The sequence below is a fragment of the Arvicanthis niloticus genome, chromosome 24 (genome assembly GCF_011762505.2).
Source record: "Arvicanthis niloticus isolate mArvNil1 chromosome 24, mArvNil1.pat.X, whole genome shotgun sequence".
Taxonomy (NCBI): domain Eukaryota; kingdom Metazoa; phylum Chordata; class Mammalia; order Rodentia; family Muridae; genus Arvicanthis; species Arvicanthis niloticus.
The window spans coordinates 43,857,373-43,880,320 of NC_133432.1; positions in this window are offsets into that span (position 1 = coordinate 43,857,373).

A 22,948-nucleotide genomic window follows, 5' to 3' on the forward strand; every position below is an offset into this window, starting at 1 on the left:
AGGAGCCAATCTCTGAAAATTGAACTTTCTCAGTAGCAACATGCAGACCCCACTGTTCCAAGGTGTTTAATAATAAGGGGTATGAGGTCTGTAAAGTACTTAAATCCTTATGACACATAAAATCAGAAAAAAAGACTCATTAGATGTCTGAATTATCTTGGACAAATAAAGGTTACTGCCTTCCTTCCTAGAGAGAGACTTCTATGCCTTTATTGTAGCTGATGCTATCTGTGCATAGACCTGCCAGGGATGAGTGGTCTGGTTGTTCGTGTGTACACCAACTCCAGCCAGCATGTCAAAAGTCCATAACTGTTGTCCCTCAGTGTTTGTATTAATCCTGGGTTGTGCTTGTAGTGCCTTGTGCCACAAGGCCTTCCACTCTAGGTATTGGCCCATATTGTTAAGTACCGCCTTCACTGTGTCCTGCCAGTCTCCTGGCATCATAGCAGCTGTACTTAATCTCTCCACTTGGGATATAGTAAAATTAGCCCCAATTCCATATGCGCGTACTGCCTCAGCTAATTCTTTGACTTGGCTATACTCTACTGGGGCATGAACATGGGCTCCTTCTGCTGCTTCAAAGACCGGAAATGCCAGTTGTAGCTGCCTCTGATCTCCTGGGCTGAGAAATGAATTAGAGGCGCCGCCTGAGGCATAGGCCAGAAGCAAGGGCAGGGCCGAGGGGCTCAAGGTCTTTCTTAGTCTTATCTCAGAACGGCCATCCTTTGCATAGGCGGCTGCCTCCTGTTCTAGGCTTTCTTCTTCGGAGCTGCTAAGATCTGTGGTGGCAAGCTCCTTAATGGGATATGGGGGGGGGGGTCCTTTTGACCTCCACCCTCTCTCCACCAACCGGTGAAGGGTCCTTAGCCTTAATAGGCCCTGCAGTGGCCTCTGTTCCTTTTGAGTACTCTTTCCTATGACCAGGCTCTTTGGCCTTATCTTTTTCCCCAGGCTCCTTGGCCTGATGCCGACTAACACGCCCTATTTCTGATAGCCTGGAGTGGATCTTTCCTGAAACCTCTTGACTTGTACTAATAGCTGTGCTGTGAGTTGGATCCCCCCAACACAAATAAGCTAAAAGCGAAAACAACGCAAACAAGAGGCCAACTATTGCAGCGGTGGCAATGGGTGAGAATCTGCCTGCAACGAAGGCTTCTACCCCAAACATATCTCTCAGAGACATACCTCGATCCTGTAGTCTTTTAACCCGCCCCGAATTTGGGGGGGTCTCCGTGGTGCCTTGAAATTCCCGGGTTTCGGCTCCAGATGTTCTGCGCCCCTCAGAGTCCCCTTCGCCCCCGAAAGAGACACGTGAGGCAGTGTTTGGGTGGTTACTACAACGAGGCTTTAATCTTGTATCAGCAGAAATGGAAGACACCAAGCCCGGAAAAGGCATTGCTTATATACACCCTAGAGTGGTGTGTTCACTTCTGATTGGCTGTTCACTCATTACCCATGTTACACCCCGGGATGGGCAGTGACTTTGGCGCGCTTTTTGCCTTTTGCACCTGCGTAGTAAGTTGTTTACTTGTGGGAGGACAGGATGCCCGCGCCATCTTGTAATGGCGAATGTTGTCACCGCTTACTGCGGCTCCAAACACCACAGGGATGTCCTTTTCACTGTCCTCCTAAGTGATATCCTCCCCTCTGTCCACAAGAGGGACATTCTTCCCAGAGTTCACCACAAGGAGGTCTTTTCCAATGTCCACAACAGAGATGTTCTTCCCACAGTCCACAACTTAAATGTCCTTCCCACTGTCCACCACAGGGACCTCCTTCCCAATGTTCACCACAGGGAGGTCCTCTCTACTGTCCATCAAAGTGATGTACTTTCCACTGTCCACCATATTGACATCCTCCCCACTGTCCATAATGGGATGTTCTTTCCACTCTCCACCACAGGGATGTCCTCCCAGTGTCCACCACAGGACATCCTACCCACTGTCTACCACAGCGTGGTCCTCGCCAAACTCCTCAACATGGAGGTCCTCTCTACTGTCCTCGACAGGATCGTCATTTCAACTGTCCACCAGAGAAATATTCTCCCCACTGTACACAACATGGATGTCCTTCCCACTGTCTACCACAGAGACGTTGTACCCACTGCCCTCCACAGGGACATCCTACCCACTGTCTACCACAGGGATGTACTTTCCACTGTCCACCAAAGAGACGTTCTTCCCACTGTCCTCCAAAGGTACATCTTTCAACTGTCCACCACAGATACATCTTCCCCACTGTCCACCACAGGGACATCATCCCAATGACCACCACAAGGACGTCCTTCATACAGTCCACCATAGAGAAGTCCTCCTTGTTGTCCACCAAAGGGACGTCCTTCCCACTGTACACCACAGGGACATCCTCCAAATTGTCCACCACAGTGACATATTTTTCACTGTTTACCACTGGGACATCCTACTCACTTTGCACAACAGGAGCATTGTCCTATGCACAACAGTTATATCCTCACCACTGTGCACCACAGGGACATCCTCCTTTGCACACCAGCAATGTCAGCAACACTCTCCACCCCAGAGATGTCCTCTGCACTCTCCACGAGAGGGACATCCTCCCCACTATTCACAGAAGAAACGTCTTTCCCACTATTCACCACAGAGATGTCTTCCCAAATGTCCAACACAGAAAAGTCCTCTTCACTATCCGCAACAGGGATGTCCTTCCCCGTGTCCACCACAGGGATGTCCTCCCCACTGTCCACCTGAGAGATATCCTTCCCAGTGTTCACCACAAGGAGGTCCTTCCCAATAGCAACAACAGGGATTTCCTTCACACTGTCCACAACATAAATGTTCTTCCCTGTGTCCACCACAGTGTGTTTCTCTTTACTGTCCACCACAGAGATGTACTTTCCACTGTCCACCAATGGGACATTTTCCTTTGCACCAGAGAAACTTCCTCACCACTGTCCACCACAGAAACATCCTCACCACTGTCCAACACTGTGATGTCCTTTCCACTTTCCACCATGAGGAGGTTCTCTACACTGTTCACCACAGAAACATCCTTTCCACTGTTCACCACAGGGACGTCCTTCCCAATATCCATGACAGGGAGGTCCTCACCATTGTCCACAACATGGAAGTCCTTTTCACTGTCCACCACAGAAATATCCTCATCATTGTCTATTACAGGGACATCTTTACCACTGTCCACCACAGAGAGGTCCTCCTTTCTGTCCACCACAGAGATGTCCTTCACACTGTCCACCACAGTAACATCCTCTCAGCTGTCCAAAACAGAAACGTCCTCCCCACTGTCCACCACAGGGATGTCCTACTTACTGTCCACCACAGTAAGAACCTCCCCACTGTCTACAACAGGGACCTCCTTCCCATTGTCCACCACATGGACATCCATTCGCTGTCCACAAAAAGGACTTCCTTCCCACTGTTTAAAACAGGGACTTCTTCCTAACTGTCCACCACACAAATATGTTCCCAACTCTCCACTACAGAAACATTCATCCCACTGTACACAACAGGGATGTACTCCTCACTGTCCTCCACAAGGATGTCCATCCAACTGTCCACAACAGAAGGGTCCTATCCACTGTCCACCACAGGGACATCTTCCCAACTGTCCACTCCAAGGAGTTCCTCCCCACAGTCCACCACAGGGACGTCCTTCCCACTGTTCACGAAAGGGACACCCTTCCTACTGCCCACAACACGGACATCTTCCCCACTGTCCTCCACATGGACGTCCTTCCCACTGTCCACCACAGGGACATCCTACCCAACAGACCACCAGAGTGTGGTCCTCCCCACTGTCCACCATAAAGTCATCCTCCAGTGTACAACAGGGATGTCCTTACCAGTATGCACCAAGAGGACATACTTTGCATTGTCCACCACAGGGCCGTCCTTCGAACTGTCCACCAAAGTGATGTCCTCCCTACTGTCCACCACAGGGGAATCCTTACCACTGTACACCTCAGTGATGTCCTCTTTACTTACCACCACAGATACTTTTTCCCCAGTGTCCACCACAGGAACATCCTCACTACTGTTCTCCAGAGGGATGTCCTCCCCACTCTCCACCACAGAAACATCTTCCCCACTCTCCACTACAGGGACATCCTTCCCACTGTCCACCACAGGCATGTCCACCACACTGTCCACCACAGAAAGTTGCTCTCCACTGTCCACCACAAAAACATCCAATCCACTGTCCACCACAGAAACATCTTCATCACTGTCAATCACTGGGACATCTTTCCCACTGTCAACCAAAGAGATGTCCTCCCTGCTGTCCACCACAGGGACGTCCTCCCCACTGTTAACAACATGGATGTCCTCCCTATTGAAAACCAAAGATATGTCCTTCCCACACTCCACCACAGGGACGTTCTTCCAACTGTTGACTACATGGACATCCACCCCACTGTCCACCACAGGGAGGTCCTCCCCACCGTTCACCACAGAAAGGTCCTCCCCATAGTTCACCACATGGATGTCATCCACAGTGTAATCCATAGGGATGTTCTCCTCAGTGTGCACTACAGTGAAGTACTCACCACTCTATACCACATGGATGTCCTTCCCACTGACCACCTCAGTGACTACCTCCCCTCTTTTCATCACAGGGACATCCTACCCACTGTCCACCAAAGGGACGTCCTCTGCACTGTCCACAACAGGCATGTCCTTCCCACTGTCCATGACAGAAAGGTACACCCTGCTGTCCAAAACAGGAAAGTACTTCCCAATGTCCACTAAGTGATGTCCTCTCCTATGTCCACCACAGAGACATCCTTCCCAATGTCCACCACATGGTGTTTCCCCCCACTGTCCATGAGAGGAACATGCTTCCCACTGTCCACCACACGGAGGTCCTTCCCAATGTCCACAACATTGACATCCTTCCCACAATCCACACATAAATGTCCTCCTCACTGTCCAACACATGGACCTTCTTCCCACTCTTCACCACAGAAAGGTCCTCTCTACTGTCCACCACAGGAATGTCCTTACCACTGTCCAAAATAGTGACATCCTCCCCACTGTCCACAACAGGGATGTCCTTCCCACTGTCCACCAAAGAAAGGTCTTCCATGCTGTCCACCACAGGTATGTCCTTCCGACTCTCTACCTAACTGACGTCCTTCCCTCTGTCCACAAGAGGGACATTCTTCCCACAGTTCACTACAAGGAGGTCTTTCCCAATGTCCACAACAGCAATGTTCTTCCCACAGTCCACAACATAAATGTCCTTTCCACTGTCCACCACAGGGACCTCCTTCTCACTGTCCACCACAGTGATGTTCTCTCTACTGTCCATCAAAGTGATGTCCTTTCCACTTTCCACCACAGGGTCGTCCTCCACACTGTCCACAACAGGGATGTTTTTTCCATTGTCTACCAAAGGGATGTCCTTGCCAGTGTCCACCACAGGTACATACTAACCAATGTCCACCACAGGGACGTCCTCACCACTGTCTACCAGAGGGAGGTCCTTCCCAATCTCCACCACAAGTGCTCTCCACTGTCCAACACAGGGACGTCATTTCAACTGTCCACCACAGAAATATTCTCCCCACTGTCCACAACAGGGATGTCCTTCCCACAGCCCAGCACAGAGACGTTCTCCTCACTGCCCGCTACAGGAACATCCTACCCACTGTCCACCAAAAGGACGTCCTTAACAATGTCCACCAAAGGTACATCTTTCAACTGTCCATGACAGAGACAGCCTCCCCACTGTCCACCACAGGGACATCCTACCCACTGACCACCACAAGGATGTTATTCATACAGTCCACGATAGAGAAGTCCTCCCTCTTGTCCAACAAAGGGACATCCTTCCCACTGTCTACCACAGGGACATCCATTTCACTGTTCACCAAAGAGACATAGTACCCCATTTGCACAACAGGGGTATTTTCCTGTGCACAACAGGGATATCCTTACCACTGTGAACCACAGGGACATCCTCCTTTGTACACAAGGGATGTCAGCAACACTCTCAACCCCAGAGATGTCCTCTGCACTCTCCGTGATAGGGAGGGACATCCTCCCCACAATCCCCCAAAGAAATGTCTTTCCCAATATTCACCACAGGGATGTCATCCCAAATGTCCAACACAGAAAAGTCCTCCTCACTGTTGACCACAGAGAAGCCCTCCCACCATCCACCACAGGTAGGTCCTCCCCATAGTCCACCACATGGATGTCCTCCACAGTGTAATCCACAGGGATGTCCTTCTCAGTGAGCACTACTGTGAAGTACTCACCATCCTATACAACAGGGATGTCCTTCCCACTGACCACCTCAGTGACTACCTACCCTCTCTCCATCAAAGAAACATTCTACCCACTGTCCACCACAGAAAGGTTCTCCCTGCTGTCCACCACAGGGACATCCTTACCACTATTTACCACAGGTTCGTCCTCACCAATGTTCACCACAGAGAAATCCTTCCCAATGTTCACCACAGGAACATCCTTTCCACTGTGCACCACAGGGACATTCTTCTGTGCATAACAGAAATGTTCTTACCACTGTCCATCGCAGAGATGTCCTCTGCACTGTCCACTCCAGGGAAATCCGTCCCACTGTCCACCAAAGAGACATTTTCTTGTGCAACACAGGAACGTCCTCCCCACTGTCCACAAGGCCATCATCCCCACTGTCCACCACAGTGAAATTCTCTCACCATTGTCCACCGCAGAGACATCCTTCCCACAGTCCACCACAGCAATTTCCTCCCAACTGTCAAACACAGGCACGTCCTCCCCACTGTTCACCACAGGGACATCCTCCTGTGCACAACAGAGATGTCCTCATGAATGTGCACCACAGGGACATTTTCTGGTGCAGACCATAAACGTCCTCAACACTGTCCACCCCAGAGATGTCGTCTGCACACTCCAAAACAGGGACATCCTTCCCACAGTTCACCAAAACAATGTTTTCCTGTGAACCACAGAAATGTCCTCACCACTGTCCACCACAGAGATATCTTTCCCATTGTTCACCACAAAGAGGTCCTTTCCAATGTCCACAACATAAACATCCTTCCCAATGTCTACCACATGGACGTCCTCCCCACTGTCCATCACATGGACGTCCTCACCACTGTCCATCACATGGACGTCCTCACCACTGTCTACCACAGGGACGACCTTCCCACTGTCCATCAAAGGGACATCCTTCAAATTGTCCACCACAGTGACATTCTTCCCCCGTCTACCACAGAGACGTAAACGCCACTGTCCACCACAGGGTTGTCCTCACCAATGTCTGCCACTGGGGTGTTCTTACACATTGTTCAAAACATGGACATCCTCCCTACTGTTCACCACAGTATCATCGTCCTGTGCACACCAGAGACATCTTCACTACTGTCCAACCCAGAGACGTCCTCTGCACTCTCCACAACAGGGACGTCCTCCCCACAATCCCCCAAAGAAACGTCTTTTCCAATATTCACTACAGGGATGTCATCCCAAATGTCCAACACAGAAAAGCTCTGCCCACTGTCCACCAAAGTGAGGTCCTCCCTGCTGTCCAAGTCAGGTTTTTCCAGTTTTTCCGGTCCGTCCAGTTAGTCCGTTTTTTCCGGTTTTTCCGGTCTGTCCAGTTTTTCCAGTTTGTCCGGTTTTTCTGTTTTTTTCTGCTCCGTTTAGTTTTTCCGGTCCGTCCCGTTAGCCCGGTTTTTCTGGCTTTTCCGGTCCGTCTGGTTTTTCCAGTTTTGCCAGTTTTTCTGGTTTTTCTGGTCCGTCCAGTTTTTCCGGTCTGTCCAGTTTTTCCTGTTTGTCCGGTTTGTCCTGTTTTTTCCGGTCCGTCCAGTTAGTCCAGTTTTTCCGGTCTTTCCAGTTTTTCCAGTGTTTCCGGTCTGTTCAGTTTTTCCGGTTTTTCTGGTTTTTCCTGTCCATCCAGGTTTTCCAGTTTTTCCAGTTTTTCTGGTCCATCCAGTTTTTCCGGTTTGTCCGGTTTTTCCGGTTTTTCTGGTCTCTCCAGTTTTTCCAGTTTGTCCTGTTTTTCCGGTTTTTCCAGTTTTTCCGGTCTGTCCTATTTTTTCCGGTTTTGTCCGGGGTTTATGGTTTTTCCGGTCAGTCCAGTTTTTCCAGTTTGTCTGGTTTTTCCGTTTTTTCTGGTTCGTCCAGTTTTTCCGGTCTGTCCAGCTTTTCCAGTTTTTCAGGTCTGTTCAGTTTTTCCGGTTTTTCCGGTTTTTCCGGTTTTTCTGGTTTTTCCGGTCTGTCCAGTTTTTCTGTTTTTTCTGGTTTTTCCGATCTGTCCAGTTTTTCCGTTTTTTTCCGGGTTTTCCGGTTTTTCCGGTTTTTTACTTTTTTTGGCCTGTCCTGTTTGTCCGGTTTTTCTAGTTTTTCCGGTTTTTCCAGTTTTTCTGGCCTGTCCTGTTTTTCCAGTTTGTCTGGTTTGTCCGGTTTTTCCGGTTTTTTTGGTCTGTCCAGTTTTTCCCGGATTGTCCTGTTTGTCTGGTTTGTCCGTTTTTTTTCCCATTTTTCTGGTCTGTCCAGTCTTTCCAGTTTTTCCGGTTTGTCTGTGTTTTATGGTTTTTCCGGTCCGTCCAGCTAGTCCGATTTTTCTGGTTTTTTCCGGTCCATCTGGTTTTTCCAGATTTTCCAGTCTGTCCAGCTTTCCGTTTTTTCCGGTTTTTTCCGGGTTTTCCGGTTTTTCCGGTTTTTTCGGCCTGTCCAGTTTTTCCAGTTTTTCTGGTTTTTCCGGTCTGTCCAGTCTGTCCGGTTTTTCTGGCCTGTTCAGTTTTTCCGGTTTTTCCGGTTTTTCCGGTTGTTTTTCCTGTCCATCCAGTTTTTCCAGTTTTTCTGGTTTGTCCAGTTTTTCCAGTTTGTCCTGTTTTTCCGGTCTTTCCGGTCTGTCCGATTTTTCCGGTTTTGTCCGGGGTTTATGGTTTTTCCGGTCTGTCCAGTTTTTCCAGTTTGTCTGGTTTTTCCGGTTTTTCTGGTCCGTCCAGTTTTTCCGTTTTTTTCCGGGTTTTCTGGTTTTTCCGTTTTTTCCAGTCCATCCAGTTTTTCCTGCTTTTCCGGTTTTTTCTGGTCCGTCCAGTTTTTCCGGTTTGTCCGGTTTTTCCTGTTTTTTTTCGGTCTTTCCAGTTTTTCCAGTTTTTCCGGTTTTTACAGTTTTTCCGGTTTGTCTGTGTTTTACGGTTTTTCCGGTCTGTGCAGTTAGTCCGGTTTTTCCGTTTTTTCCTGTTTTTTCGGTCCTTCCAGTTTTTCCAGTTTTTCTAGTTTTTCCGGTCTGTTCAGTTTTTCCGGTTTGTCCGGTTTCTCCGGTTTTTCCGTTTTTTTCCGGTTTTTCTGCTCCATCCAGTTTTTCTGGTCCGTCCCGTTTTTCCAGTTTTTCCGGTCTGTCCTATTTTTCCGGTTTTTGTCCGGGGTTTATGGTTTTTCCGGTCAGTCCAGTTTTTCCAGTTTGTCTGGTTTTTCCGGTTTTTCTGGTCCGTCCAGTTTTTCCGGTCTGTCCAGTTTTCCCGGTCTTTCCAGCTTTTCCAGTTTTTCCGGTCCGTCCAGTTTTTCCGTTTTTTCCGGGTTTTCTGGTTTTTCCGGTTTTTCCAGTCCATCCAGTTTTTCCTGTTTTTCCGGTTTTTCTGGTCCGTCCAGTTTTTTCCGGTTTGTCCGGTTTGTCCGGTTTTTCTGGTTCTCCCAGTTTTTCCGGTCTGTCCTGTTTTTCCGGTTTTTCCAGTTTTTCCGGTCTGTCCTGTTATTCCGGTCTGTCCGGTTTTTCTTGTCTGTCTGGTTTTTCCAGTTTTTCCGGTTTTTTGGTCTGTCCAGTTTTTCCGGTCTGTCCAGTTTTCCCGGTCTTTCCAGCTTTTCCAGTTTTTCCGGTCCGTCCAGTTTTTCCGTTTTTTTCCGGGTTTTCTGGTCTTTCCGGTTTTTCCAGTCCATCCAGTTTTTCCTGTTTTTCCGGTTTTTCTGGTCCGTCCAGTTTTTCCGGTTTGTCCGGTTTTTCTGGTTTTTCTGGTTCTCCCAGTTTTTCCGGTCTGTCCTGTTTTTCCGGTTTTTCCAGTTTTTCCGGTCTGTCCTGTTATTCCGGTCTGTCCGGTTTTTCTATCTGTCTGGTTTTTCCAGTTTTTCCGGTTTTTTTTGGTCTGTCCAGTTTTTCCGGTTTTTTCTGGTTTTTCCGGTCTGTCCAGTTTTTTCGGTTTGTCCGGTTTGTCCTGTTTTTCCAGTTTTTTTCGGTCTGTCCGGTTTTTCCAGTTTTTCTGGTTTGTCTGTGTTTTACGGTTTTTTTCGGTCTGTGCAGTTAGTCCGGTTTTTCCGTTTTTTCCTGTTTTTTCGGTCCTTCCAGTTTTTCTAGTTTTTCCGGTCTGTTCAGTTTTTCTGGTTTGTCCGGTTTCTCCGGTTTTTCCGGTTTTTTCCGGTTTTTCTGGTCCGTCCAGTTTTTCCGGTTTATCCGGTTTTTCCGGTTTTTTTCGTTTTTTTTTTCTGCCTGTCCAGTTAGTCCGGTTTTTCCAGTTTTTCTGGTTTTTCCAGTTTTTTCCGGTCTGTCCTGTTTTTGCGGTTTTGTCTGGTTTTTCCAGTTTTTCCGGTTTGTCCAGTTTTTCTGCTCTATCCAGTTTTTTCCGGTCCGTCCCGTTAGTCCGGTTTTTCTGGCTTTTCCGGTCCATCTGGTTTTTCCAGTTTTTCCAGCTTTGCCAGTTTTTCCGGTTTTTCTCGTCCGTCCAGTTTTTTCCGGTCTGTCCAGATTTTCCTGTTTGTCCGGTTTGTCCTGTTTTTCCGGTTTTTCCAGTTTTTCCGGTCTGTCCTATTTTTCCGGTTTTGTCCGGGGTTTATGGTTTTTCCGGTCAGTCCAGTTTTTCCAGTTTGTCTGGTTTTTCCGGTTTTTCTGGTCCGTCCAGTTTTTCCGGTTTGTCCGGTTTTTTCTGGTTTTTCTGGTTCTCCCAGTTTTTCCGGTCTGTCCTGTTTTTCCGGTTTTTCCAGTTTTTTCCGGTCTGTCCTGTTATTCCGGTCTGTCCGGTTTTTCTATCTGTCTGGTTTTTCCAGTTTTTCCGGTTTTTTTGGTCTGTCCAGTTTTTCCGGTTTTTCTGGTTTTTCCGGTCTGTCCAGTTTTTTCGGTTTGTCCGGTTTGTCCTGTTTTTCCAGTTTTTTTCGGTCTGTCCGGTTTTTCCAGTTTTTCCGGTTTGTCTGTGTTTTACGGTTTTTTCGGTCTGTGCAGTTAGTCCGGTTTTTCCGTTTTTTCCTGTTTTTTTCGGTCCTTCCAGTTTTTCTAGTTTTTCCGGTCTGTTCAGTTTTCTGGTTTGTCCGGTTTCTCCGGTTTTTCCGGTTTTTCCGGTTTTTCTGGTCCGTCCAGTTTTTCCGGTTTATCCGGTTTTTCCGGTTTTTTTTCGTTTTTTTTTTTCTGCCTGTCCAGTTAGTCCGGTTTTTCCAGTTTTTCCGGTTTTTCCAGTTTTTCCGGTCTGTCCTGTTTTTGCGGTTTGTCTGGTTTTTCCAGTTTTTCCGGTTTGTCCAGTTTTTCTGCTCTATCCAGTTTTTCCGGTCCGTCCCGTTAGTCCGGTTTTTCTGGCTTTTCCGGTCCATCTGGTTTTTCCAGTTTTTCCAGCTTTGCCAGTTTTTCCGGTTTTTCTGGTCCGTCCAGTTTTTCCGGTCTGTCCAGATTTTCCTGTTTGTCCGGTTTGTCCTGTTTTTCCGGTTTTTTCCAGTTTTTCCGGTCTGTCCTATTTTTCCGGTTTTGTCCGGGGTTTATGGTTTTTCCGGTCAGTCCAGTTTTTCCAGTTTGTCTGGTTTTTCCGGTTTTTCTGGTCCGTCCAGTTTTTCCGGTCTGTCCAGTTTTCCCGGTCTTTCCAGCTTTTCCAGTTTTTCCGGTCCGTCCAGTTTTTCCATTTTTTCCGGGTTTTCTGGTTTTTCCGGTTTTTCCAGTCCATCCAGTTTTTTCCTGTTTTTCCGGTTTTTCTGGTTTGTCCAGTTTTTCCGGTTTGTCCGGTTTTTCTGTTTTTCTGGTTCGTCCAGTTTTTCCAGTTCGTCCTGTTTTTGAGTCCCTAGGAGGAACGGATAGCAGAGATAATACAGGACTTTAGGGAAATCCTGAGCAGGGATTTTCAGTTTTCTACTATTCAGAATTGGGCTCCAGAGGGGGATAAAAATCAGTTTCAGAGAAGAAAGGAAGCTGTTTTTTTTCCTTTTTCTTTGCACAACTGAGCCACAGTGTAGATATTTTTATTTTTTTCCTACAAGTGGGAGGCTTAAATGGGCTTATTCTGCAGAACTCAGGCACGGTCCATCCGTCTTTTGTCCCATTGCTTTCTTTGCTCAGAGAGAAGCAGAAAGCAAATCTTTGTCAGGCAGGACCGTCCAGAAATGAGGCTGGTCAAATCCTCTATCTTTATTTTATTTTTACCTGTTGTAACCATCAACATTTGTTGAGACAGGGTTGTGTCGAGCCGCACTCTCAAGGGACTTGGATGATGGATAAGGAACCCTTGTCATTTTTTAATGTGGAGAAAGTAAATTTTCATCTTAAAAGTCACTGTGACTTTGCTTAGTTGTAACTGCAGCAAAATTACCTTAAAAGGGATTTATTTATTAATTTAGAACTTATGTATTTATATATGCATGCAACAATAATAATTAAGAAAAGAGACTGAGGATGAGGTTTGAGACAGAGCATGGTAGGACTTGGAGTGAGGAGATGAAGGGGTAAATGATGTATATTTTAATTATTAAAATTACAAAAAAACTCCCTCAACAACTCTTTTTCAAAAAGAATTATTTATTTCTTTAATATATGTGAGTACACTGTAGCTGTCTTCAGACACACCAGAAGAGGGCATTGAATCCCATTACAGATGGTTGTGAGCCACCATGTGGTTGCTGGGAATTGAACTCAGGACCTCAGGAAGAGCAGTTTAATCCCTAATGCAATCTTTGTGACATTGTTAGCAAGAGTAATCCTTAATTTTCAGAATTAAGTTCCAATCTGTGGAGGGATTGTGCTGAGGGTGTCTGAAGTATCCTACAACTTCAGAACAACTGAAGTATCTATAACAACTGAGTAACATTTCTATGTCATTTCTCCTACAATCCCAATGGCCCTGGAGGACAGGGATAGCTACACTTGCTGCTTTGTTTAACAAATGCTCAGTCATTACAGAGGTTTGGTAGGAGCCATGGAAATCAGCTTGTTTCACCTAAAAACACTGCAGACAGAGAAGCGTCTCAGGTGTTGAGAAGTCACACTTTTCTAAAACCTAAACAAATGCTTCTCACTTTACAAAGGAGCCATGAGCCTTGTGAAAAAAGACCCGTTGAGTGGGAGTTTTTATGATCATGGATTTAACTCCTCAGATAGGAAGAACAGAAAACAGCAATAACACTATTAGCTGATTTACTTGGTCTTTACAATGGGTCAAACATTGTTCTCAGCCTTTTACACTGACGTTCTGATTTGTACAATGGCCCTGCAGTTTGGATACGACCATGTAAATGAAGTACTAATAGGATCAATGATTTTTATACAACTAAAGGCTAGTTTACCATCTCAAGATAGAAGAGTGGTGGGTGCAGGCTTCAGACTCATCTGGCTCAGTGCCCTTCACCACTGTGTGGAACCGCTTAACATGGAGAACTGTTTGTGAAGCTTCTCCTGCTCTCAGTGCTCAGCTGCCCCTCCACAGTTCACGGTCAGGGGTCAGGGGTCGGGGGTCAGGGGTTAGTCAGACTTAGACGTCCTTTACCATTTAGTGTGGATGAGACCCGTCAGTAGTGTGCTCAATGGGATATTAGATTTTTTTCTGTTGAAAATTCACACCAAGAAACACAAAGCATATAAAGAATGAGTGAGCATGAGGGAAAAATGAGGAGCTGAAGATCTTCCAGGTACACCAATGGTGAAAACTCACAAGGATACATGGGGATGAATAGAGAGCCATCATAAAAATGGCTCATGATAAAACAACATAGAGCATCACATATATAGAACATTCTCCTACGGTCTGGTTACACAGCTGTGTGCCTATGTGCAAGGAAGGATGCTGTTCATGGCACAGTCACCAAGATCCCAGTGAGCAATGACAGACACCAAGATCCTAGAGAGCAGTGACAGACACCAAGATCCTAGTGAACGATGACAGTCAGTCACCAAGATCCCAATGAGCAGTGAGGAGCAGAATGATTTCAGGTCATGTTTAGTCCTCTGCCTAGTCAAAGAGTTTCCTGAACACTTTATAATGAGCATTTGGGTTTTAATGACATTTCACTGACATTTTGTACACCCCTGTCTTTCTAGTTACAGCAGAAGCACAGACCCTCAAGCTGTGGTCAGAGCTTAGTCTCAGGGTCCTCCCCAGGATGTGGAGCTGATCCATGACCATCACAGCTCCTGATTTCTTCCTCACCTCTTGAGGTTTAGTGCCTGGACCAGTTGGTGTGGAAAGGACTGTTCTCTAGAGAAAGGTCTTGCAGACTTGAGGATGGTGTGTGTTGAGTCATTTGTGAGCAAAGGGATAAAGCATGGCTGCTTTTCAAATACAGCTGTCCTGGAGGATAGACATGAAAAAGTCAGTGTGACCCATACGACATAGAAAATGGATTTTCAGTTCTAATTACCTTTAGCCCGAATGCCTGTGTGTGGGTAGTGGCTCACACCCAGCTGCACACACTGATATTAGCTTTCACCAACTTGACACACACCAGAGACGCCTGGGAAGAGGGAACGTCAGCTGAGAAATTGCCTCTATTAATGGCCTGTGGGCTTATCTGTGGGGCACTTTCTTGATTGTTAACTGACAGAGGATGGCCTAGTCCCCTGTGGACAGTGCCACCCCTGGGCAGGAGGTCTTAGGTTGTGAAGGAAAGGTATGTGAATGTGAGCCAGGAGGTGAGCTCACTCCTCCGAGGTACTCGGTTCAGTTCCTGCCTCCGTGTTCCTGTGTGTGTTCCTCCCATGGCTTCCTTTGGTGATGGACTGTCATTTAGAAGATGAAATAAATCCCTTTCCTCTCCAAGTTGCTTTTGGTCACAATGGCTTATCATGCACTACAACAGAGAGCAAAGTAGAACACCCCACCCCCACCATTACTCTGCACATGTGCATGGGGGGGGGGCAATAGAAGGTATGAAAGAGAGAGAGAGACAGATCCACAGAGACAGATACAGAGAAAAGGGAAGAGAGTTGCTGAACGTGATGATGGTTTAAGGACAGTATCTATGGGTACTTGGTAGTGGGTGGCCCAAGAGTGAGCTGTGACCTGCCTTCAGACTACATGCAGAAGATAAAGGGATGAGAAGGGATTGACATAAGAGGAGGTTTGTTTTTTTATATAATTAGAAATAACTATTATTTATTTTATGATTTTTTGAGATTTATTTTTATTTATTTAATGTATATGAGTGCTCTATCTGCATGACTGCATGTACACCTGCATGCCAGAAGAGACCTCATTACAAATGTTTTTAAGTCACCGTGGGGTTTGCTGGGATTTGAACTCAGGACCTCTGAAAGAGGAGACAGTGCTTTTAACTGCTGAGCTATCTCTCCAGCCTCCCATTTTATTTTTTGATATCTATCTATCTATCTATCTATCTACCTACCTACCTACCTACCTATTTTTGAGTCAGGGTCTCTCTATGTAGTCTTTGATATTCTAGAACTTAGTACATAGACTAGGTTGGCCTTGAACTCACAGTGTTCCTCTGCCTCTTAAATGCTTGTATTAAAGGCATGTGCCACTATCCCTGGCTTTAATATTTTAAATTATGTGTATTCAAAATCAAAATTGAAATGGTCATGCCCTGTGACCCTCCCTGTCCCCGGGGATTGTTGGCCGATATTGGTCCTTGAAGGCAAAGGGGACAGAGATATGTATGTGTGTGTGTGTGTGTGTGTGTGTGTGCAGAAGCCTTGTTAGTATGCACAGTAAATAGTGACACCGGGACCAGCTGTGGGGAGGCAGATCAACTTTAGTTGGGATCATCCAAGGCTCATCTCATACAATTTTGGAAACAGGGGTCAGAATATCCAGAATGGGCAAAGGTCATTGGCTGAAGGTTTACAATACTGAAATGTCTCATTATAACGGGGAAGAACTTCAGGAATCTCATGTGCTAGCTGAACCGTTCTTATCCATAGAAAACAAATTGAACCTGTAATCTTAAACAAGGCTATGGTGATATACTTCAGGTAGAGGTGTGTGTGGGTTTTTGAACTCCTCAGACAAGGTCAGAGAAGTCCTGCCAGTGAAGGGATTCCTCCATGTTGTGCCAAGCTCAGAAGGCTGTCTGGACAATGGTAGACTTTGAACTTAATTAGCAGGGCAACAATATCTATCTTTTCTAGTAGAAAAAGGCCACAGACTTGTATAGGTATTTCCGAAAAGCAGATAAACAAACACTTGACCAAGAGATGAAGAAAAATTGCAACATTAGTAACCACCAGGGAAGTGCAGCTTGAATCACAGTGAGGAATTGCCTCATGCTTGTTGTTAGCATGACTATTGGAAAACAAAGGCAAGTGCTGTGAGAATATGCAGAAAAGGGAACATCTGTATGCTGTTGCTGGGAATGTAAATTAGTGCAGCATTCTGGAGCGTAGCAAAGGGGCTCCTTAAAAAACAAAAAACAGAACTACCAGATGACCCAGAAATCCCACTTCTGGGCATTTATCCAAAGGAGGGATGAAGAGAGATCTGTATTCCAGTGTTCACTTCAGCATTATTCACTAAAAGTCACTCTACAAAATCAAGCTAAGCATCTATCAATAGACTAGCATGGTACAAGCATACAATAGAATATTGTTCTGCCATAGGAAGGAACACCTGCTGTCTACAGTAACATAGATAAGCATTGAAGATACTGTGCTAACTGAAGTAAGAGAGTCACAGACAGACAGATACTTATGTATACTCTCTCGTTTGTGGCATCCATAAAGAACTATCATAAACAGAGTGTAATGATGAATAATGGAGGGTACTGTGGGTAGCTGGGGTGTTGGTGTAGCCAAGGAGGAAATGCTGGTCAAGTGATACAGAGTTTCAGTTATGAGAGATGTTGAAATTTCAGAGGTAGGAGTATTGCCAGCCTAGTGTGTCTAGCATAGTGAGTTCCAAGCCAGACAAGACTACATAATGAGACCAAATATCAGAAAATGAAAAAAAAGTTTTGGGTAGCAGGAATATGTTTTTGAGATCTGCTGGGTAACACGGTGTATCGTATATTTCAAATTTGCTAGGAGCAAATCTGAGATGTATCACAACAAAATAAGGCAATTAAGAGATGCAATAAGTTGATAAATTTGATTTCATAATTTTTCATTGTATAAACATATCAAAACATTACAGAACATTACATTCTACCCCATAAATGTAAATGATAATTAATTTAATAAAAAGGCTGTTACTGATATCAGTCACTGGAGTTAGAGATGTTGAGGGGGCAGTTGGAGTTCAGTAGTAAGAAACTATAAGAATGTGGGGGTTGTCAGCATAGAGATGTAACTTAAACACACGGGACCAGGAGTCCAGGGCTGAGTGCTGATTGCCAGGGCTTTTCAGTGTCTGCCCTGTGGAGATAGTAGGTTGGTGTCAGGGGCATGGTCAATACTCAATAGCTGTCAGTTAGGAATCATCTGCTTGGGAGACAGACAGCAAGACAAAGCTTCATCTCTCTAATGAAGATCACACAGTTGCTCAGTTTTGACCTAAGTGACTTGTTAACCTCCACAAAGTGAACCTGTGTTCACAAAATGAACATCTAAACTTGTTCAGTTTCTCCTGCATCCCTGGTCTGGAGGCTCCTTTCCTTGAGGGATGTTCTGTTTAGGAGGGCTGGGGGGGGGCAAGGACAGCATCCTGGAAGCCACCTGGTCATCTGGACCGAACCTGGGCTGAATCTGTGTCTCACCACGACATCTCGTCCTGTGGCTAAACTCTGGTGAGACTGATGGGAAACAGAAGTGCTGTTTTAGTAATGTATATCTGATCATGATATCTCTCCATTCTTGTGCCTGCATTATCTCCTACCATGGACTTCCCCAGTTGCTCCCAACTAATTTCCCTATTTCTATAATCCTTTCTCCCCAAAATGAACAGCCCCTGGATTGTGGCCCCGTGGTTCTTAAGTCTCCTGTGATTGGCCACTGCTGAGCCAGTCCAGTGTTTCTGACTTCATTTTATGCCCTGCAGCTCTCTTCCTATCCCCTTTTCCTTTTTAGTGACACTGGCCTTTTCGCAGGCCTTCCGGAAGTCTCAGACCTTCTGATTTCTATGCTGGGTGGGATACTCCTTCCCCACTTTGAAAGATGCTTCAAATAATAGCTTAAACATCTCTTTCACGGACAGGGCCTCTGATTTTCCAGTCCAAATCAGGTCTTTCTAGTTACTATGCTTTGGCACCTTTAATACATAATTATTACCATTCTCTATCTTAATTTGTCTGATATCTTCTCTGAAGCTAAACTTCCACAGGGTTTAATTCTCTACTATGGTGTGCAGTGCTTGGCTGGGTTGTTGGTTCATGAGTTACTCAATTAGTGTCTGTCAAGATTATTTCTGTGGTTCAATAATCACTACTGATGAAGACTTACCTGAGCAGGGTGTCCCCAGTAGAAAACCAGAGCTATTGTGCAGGTTGGTGACTTTAGTTTCTTTAGTCTTAGAATTATGTGTATGATAGTGATGTATCTCTCTCTTTGTTTCATTGTTTCTTTTTTTTTTTTGTTTTTGAAAGTATTTGGTAAAGGGTCTGCACACTAAATTTCCTTAAAAAGATTTATTTTTATTTTAAATTATATGTATACATGTGTTTACATTGTGACTGTGTTGTGGGTTTGTGTACATGTGAGAGTAGGTGTCTGTGGAGGTCAGAAGGCAGTGTCTGGCCCCCTGGAGCTGGAAGAGGTGGTGAGCTGCTTGCCTTGGGGACTAGGGATGCCTTCCACCCAGGATCCTCCAAAAGCCATGTACACACTTGGGGCCTGAACCAGCTCTCCAGCCCTATTTTTGTTTTTGAGGTCTTGCTATGCAGTGCTGGCTGAACTCAAATGTCTCAAATGTGTGACCCCTGCTTCTTTTTGCTTTTTTTCCTGGCTTGTTACATTAATTTAAGTGGACTAAACCTCTTAGCCATTCATTTGCAAGCTATCACCAAATGGCTGCTGTTACCTCTTCTGGTATAGTTACAATTTTTTTGCTTGTTTCACATTTAGCCTTCTCATCAGGTTTTAATGCTGTTGCATAGGATGATGTCACACTGGCACAAGACTTGCCAATACCTGTGGATTATGGCTCTCTGACATAAAACTCATACTTCTGTAATGTGTCAACCAGTCACTCTCCATTCATAAAGATGAACCATAACAAAGTTTGAACCGGAAATCTAGGGAGGCTGGAATAGTGGCTCAGCGATTAGGGGCACTAGCTGCTCTTCTAGAGGTCCCAGAACCCACAGGGCAGCTCAGAACTCTCTGTAACTCCAGCTGCAGGGATTTTTGGCCTCTTCTGTTCTCCAGAGTCACTGAACACACAGACCAACAGACATGCAGGCAGAACACCCACACATTTAAAAAGAGATGGGGGTAGGAGGGCTAGAAAAGAGAGAGACAAACAGAGATTAAAGCATAAGAAGTCTTTTTTAAATTTTTCTATCTTCCTGCTATCTGCCCTTTGTGACAAAAATGCCCTCCAGCCAAAAAGCTAACTCTAGTGAAACCAGAAATTAGCTCTTCATCCGGACACACACTGAAATGCAGATCCAATAAAATGTGCTTTCTTAAGTTAGCTCCCTTCAGGAAATCATGGAAGACTGTTGTCATGGGGAATTGTGAAAGGAACCAGGAAGGACTTAGCCAGGAAAATACCAATGAAGGATAACATGGAGATCCTCGTTGTCATGATTTCATGAATTCACGTATTTCCACCAGACACATGCTTGTGGTCACGCGTGGACACTCTATGGTTAAATTCAGAATGCTGTATTTTTCTGTGATGTGAATTATGTTACACAGAGTGACAAAATTTATGCAGCCTTGTGAGACATGCCAGAGCAATGTAGCATTTAAGCTAAGATATTTTAATGACCCAATTTGTTCAGACTGCTGGAGAATAAAAAGCGATTTCATAAGATTTGCTGCTATTAATTGCTGCAGCCCCTAGCGTGTAGAATGTGGTGGGCAGGTGTTTTCAGAATTATACTAAGAGCAAAAGAAAACAACAGGTCTGTTCTTAATATTCAAATTATAATTAGAGACAACAGCAACATCTCAGAGCAGAATCAAAAGGCATGGTTAGTGTGCAGTAAGACATCATAATTAACGTATTAAATGCAGATTCAATAACCTCGATGCATTTAGCAATTACTTACCTGCTTACAATAAATAATTTGCTAGCAGATTCAGAATGCACATAATTGGTATATAGCAGTAGACACTGTTCCTTGACTCCTGGTCTGGGAAGGAGAAGAAAGAACCCATATTTTTAAAAGAGAACTCTGAAAAAAAGTTCATCTTAAAAAAAAATGCCAAGACTCAGCTTTAATATCATTATTCTCCTGGGGCACAGACATTGAAATGATATTTTCACACAAGGTAGAATCTGAAATTTGAATCCTGTCAGAAGCACAAAATACTGAAAGTCCAGATCTCACAGGGAATAACATTTAAATATTAAACGTCTATGTCCAAGGCAGAGAAGACAGGAATAAAAATGACCCCATTTCAAGTGAAATCTTTGTCCTCCTTGTTTTTTTGAACTGGGTTAGATTAGCATTTTTTGTTCAGCTTGGCCTGAAACAATACAAAATAAATACGATTTGAAGCCAAGGGTTTGAAGCTGTAATATTCACACAGTTAAAATGATTCTCCATTTACCAAAGGCCCTGTTTTGCAAGGAAGCTTAGGGTTGTTATTTATAGGCTGTGGGACCAAAATGAACTGGGCCATCCATCAAACTGGGCGATTAGTACAGTGGAAAAAAAAGCCCCAAAGAGTTGATTGACTGGATTTTCCATTTTGCAGTAAATTATTTTAGAGCCAACTTTCTTTGGTTATTGGTGCTTGTTTCTTCCTTGACTTTCAGATCTGTCTCATATAGGCCAGTCACTGGGTACCAGCCCCTCCTCAAGTGCTTAAACAAAGAAAGAGCCGGAGTCCTTGTGACTCACATGTAAGAGTGTAACTCTTTTTCCATGTATAAGTTCTGAATAGAAAAGTAGGCATGATTGTATGTCATGTGTACATATGCATGACTACAGACAGAGGCCAAAGCATTACTCAGAAAACCAGAAGGATTTGCAAGAGATTGTCACCTGAAGTTCTTTGCTGTGGGACCTCGAAGATCTGATTATTTGTGACACATCTGTGTGACCTGGAGACTCTTGGAGGCTTCTACAGGGGAATTATGGTGTGTACCTATAGATGGAGCAGGACTTTCGCCTTGGCAGATGACTGTTCTTCTGGGGAACAGCATATGGCTTGCTGGATAGGCAGGTGACCAGCTTCATGGGTATGTGACCACTGAGTGAGCATGAGGGGCTGTTTATATACTGATTGTCGTCTGGTCCCCCAAACGATCGACTCACACATGAATATAAGTTGGTCATGTTTCAAGTTCCTGGAGAAGTTTCACTATTGCTCCTCTTGTTGCCTTGTATCCTCTCTGTCACACACACAGTGTATATGTCCTCATGAGAAGGCTCTACTCCTAACAGTGATGGAGGAAGACTGTTTCAGGACTGGACCATAGACACATGGCCAATGTATATAACACAGTGTAACTGTTCCACTCTGGCTGCTTTCTTCAGCAAAAGGGTGAAGGAAAATCCTGCTCTTGGAAAGGTCTTCAAGAAGTGTACCTAGCTTTTAATTTTTCCTAGTGGGACTGATGTGTCATCCGAGTGTCATGTGATAAAAGCCTCAAGTTCAACACCAGGCTTTGAAAGAATAAACACAATTTATACTTTCCTGGAAGAAGAGAGACACTCCATCATGGTCCTATAAACAATCCATAGGCAGTGCCTCATGATTCATTTAGATGGTTAGGATTATGGACTGAATGTTCATGTCTCCTTAAGATGGAGCTGGACTGAAAGGTGGCAATCAGGATGTGTGTGGTTAGATCTTTCTGAATGACCTTGGGGGGGGGGTAACCATGTTTGTCTTATGTTTGTCCAGGTTTTTTCCCAGATCACCCCACCCATGCCTGTTAGACTTGTATGTAAAGTGACCATGGCAGCAAAGATGGAGGCCATGCATGAATTCAGCATCAGGGATTTCCATTCACTATGGCTGATCTGTTTGTGGTAGCTGCTCAGTGCCCTACATGGCGATAGCAGAGATGGTGCCAGCACACGGGAGGTGAGCTAGCTGCTGATTGCATTGGACTGCATTCATCTCGGAAGAGACAATGCTTTGTTCTGCTAGGAGAGGTGTTTGCTTTGGATTTGTTCTCCTTGACCATGGTGCTTTGGCCAAGCCTGCCATCTGTTGAGCTGACATCACATAGTCAGATGAAGGTATTACCACACAAGGCTTCTGACCAAGGGGCATATTCAATAGCAATGTAAGCATGGACTTGCCTTGTGCTCATGGTATTTACTGGTCATAACAATGTTCCTCAGCACTGAAGGAGCTGCCTGACAGAATGATGGAATACGCTTCCAAAGGTTTAGTTTCCATGCCAGCTGGGTCTCTGTACTTTGCAAAGTGGAGCTAAAGAATATTAGGCTATGGTATAGGCACTAAACCACTGACTAATTTATGCCAGGATTTTTCAAACAGCTGGGATCCCTGGATGCAGGCAAACCATGTGGACTGTGTGTGTGTGTGTGTGTGTGTGTGTGTGTGTGTGTGTGTGTTACCTGTTAGAACTACTATCGGGCTGCTGTGTGTAAGACGTGTGTTCAGTGTGAGATGCCAAGTGCTCTTATAGTTTACAAACACCATTCACCTCATGTGCATGTCATTGATACAGGGCAGCATCCAGGCCCACAGCTCCTCCAGCTCCTTCTGGATCTCTTCC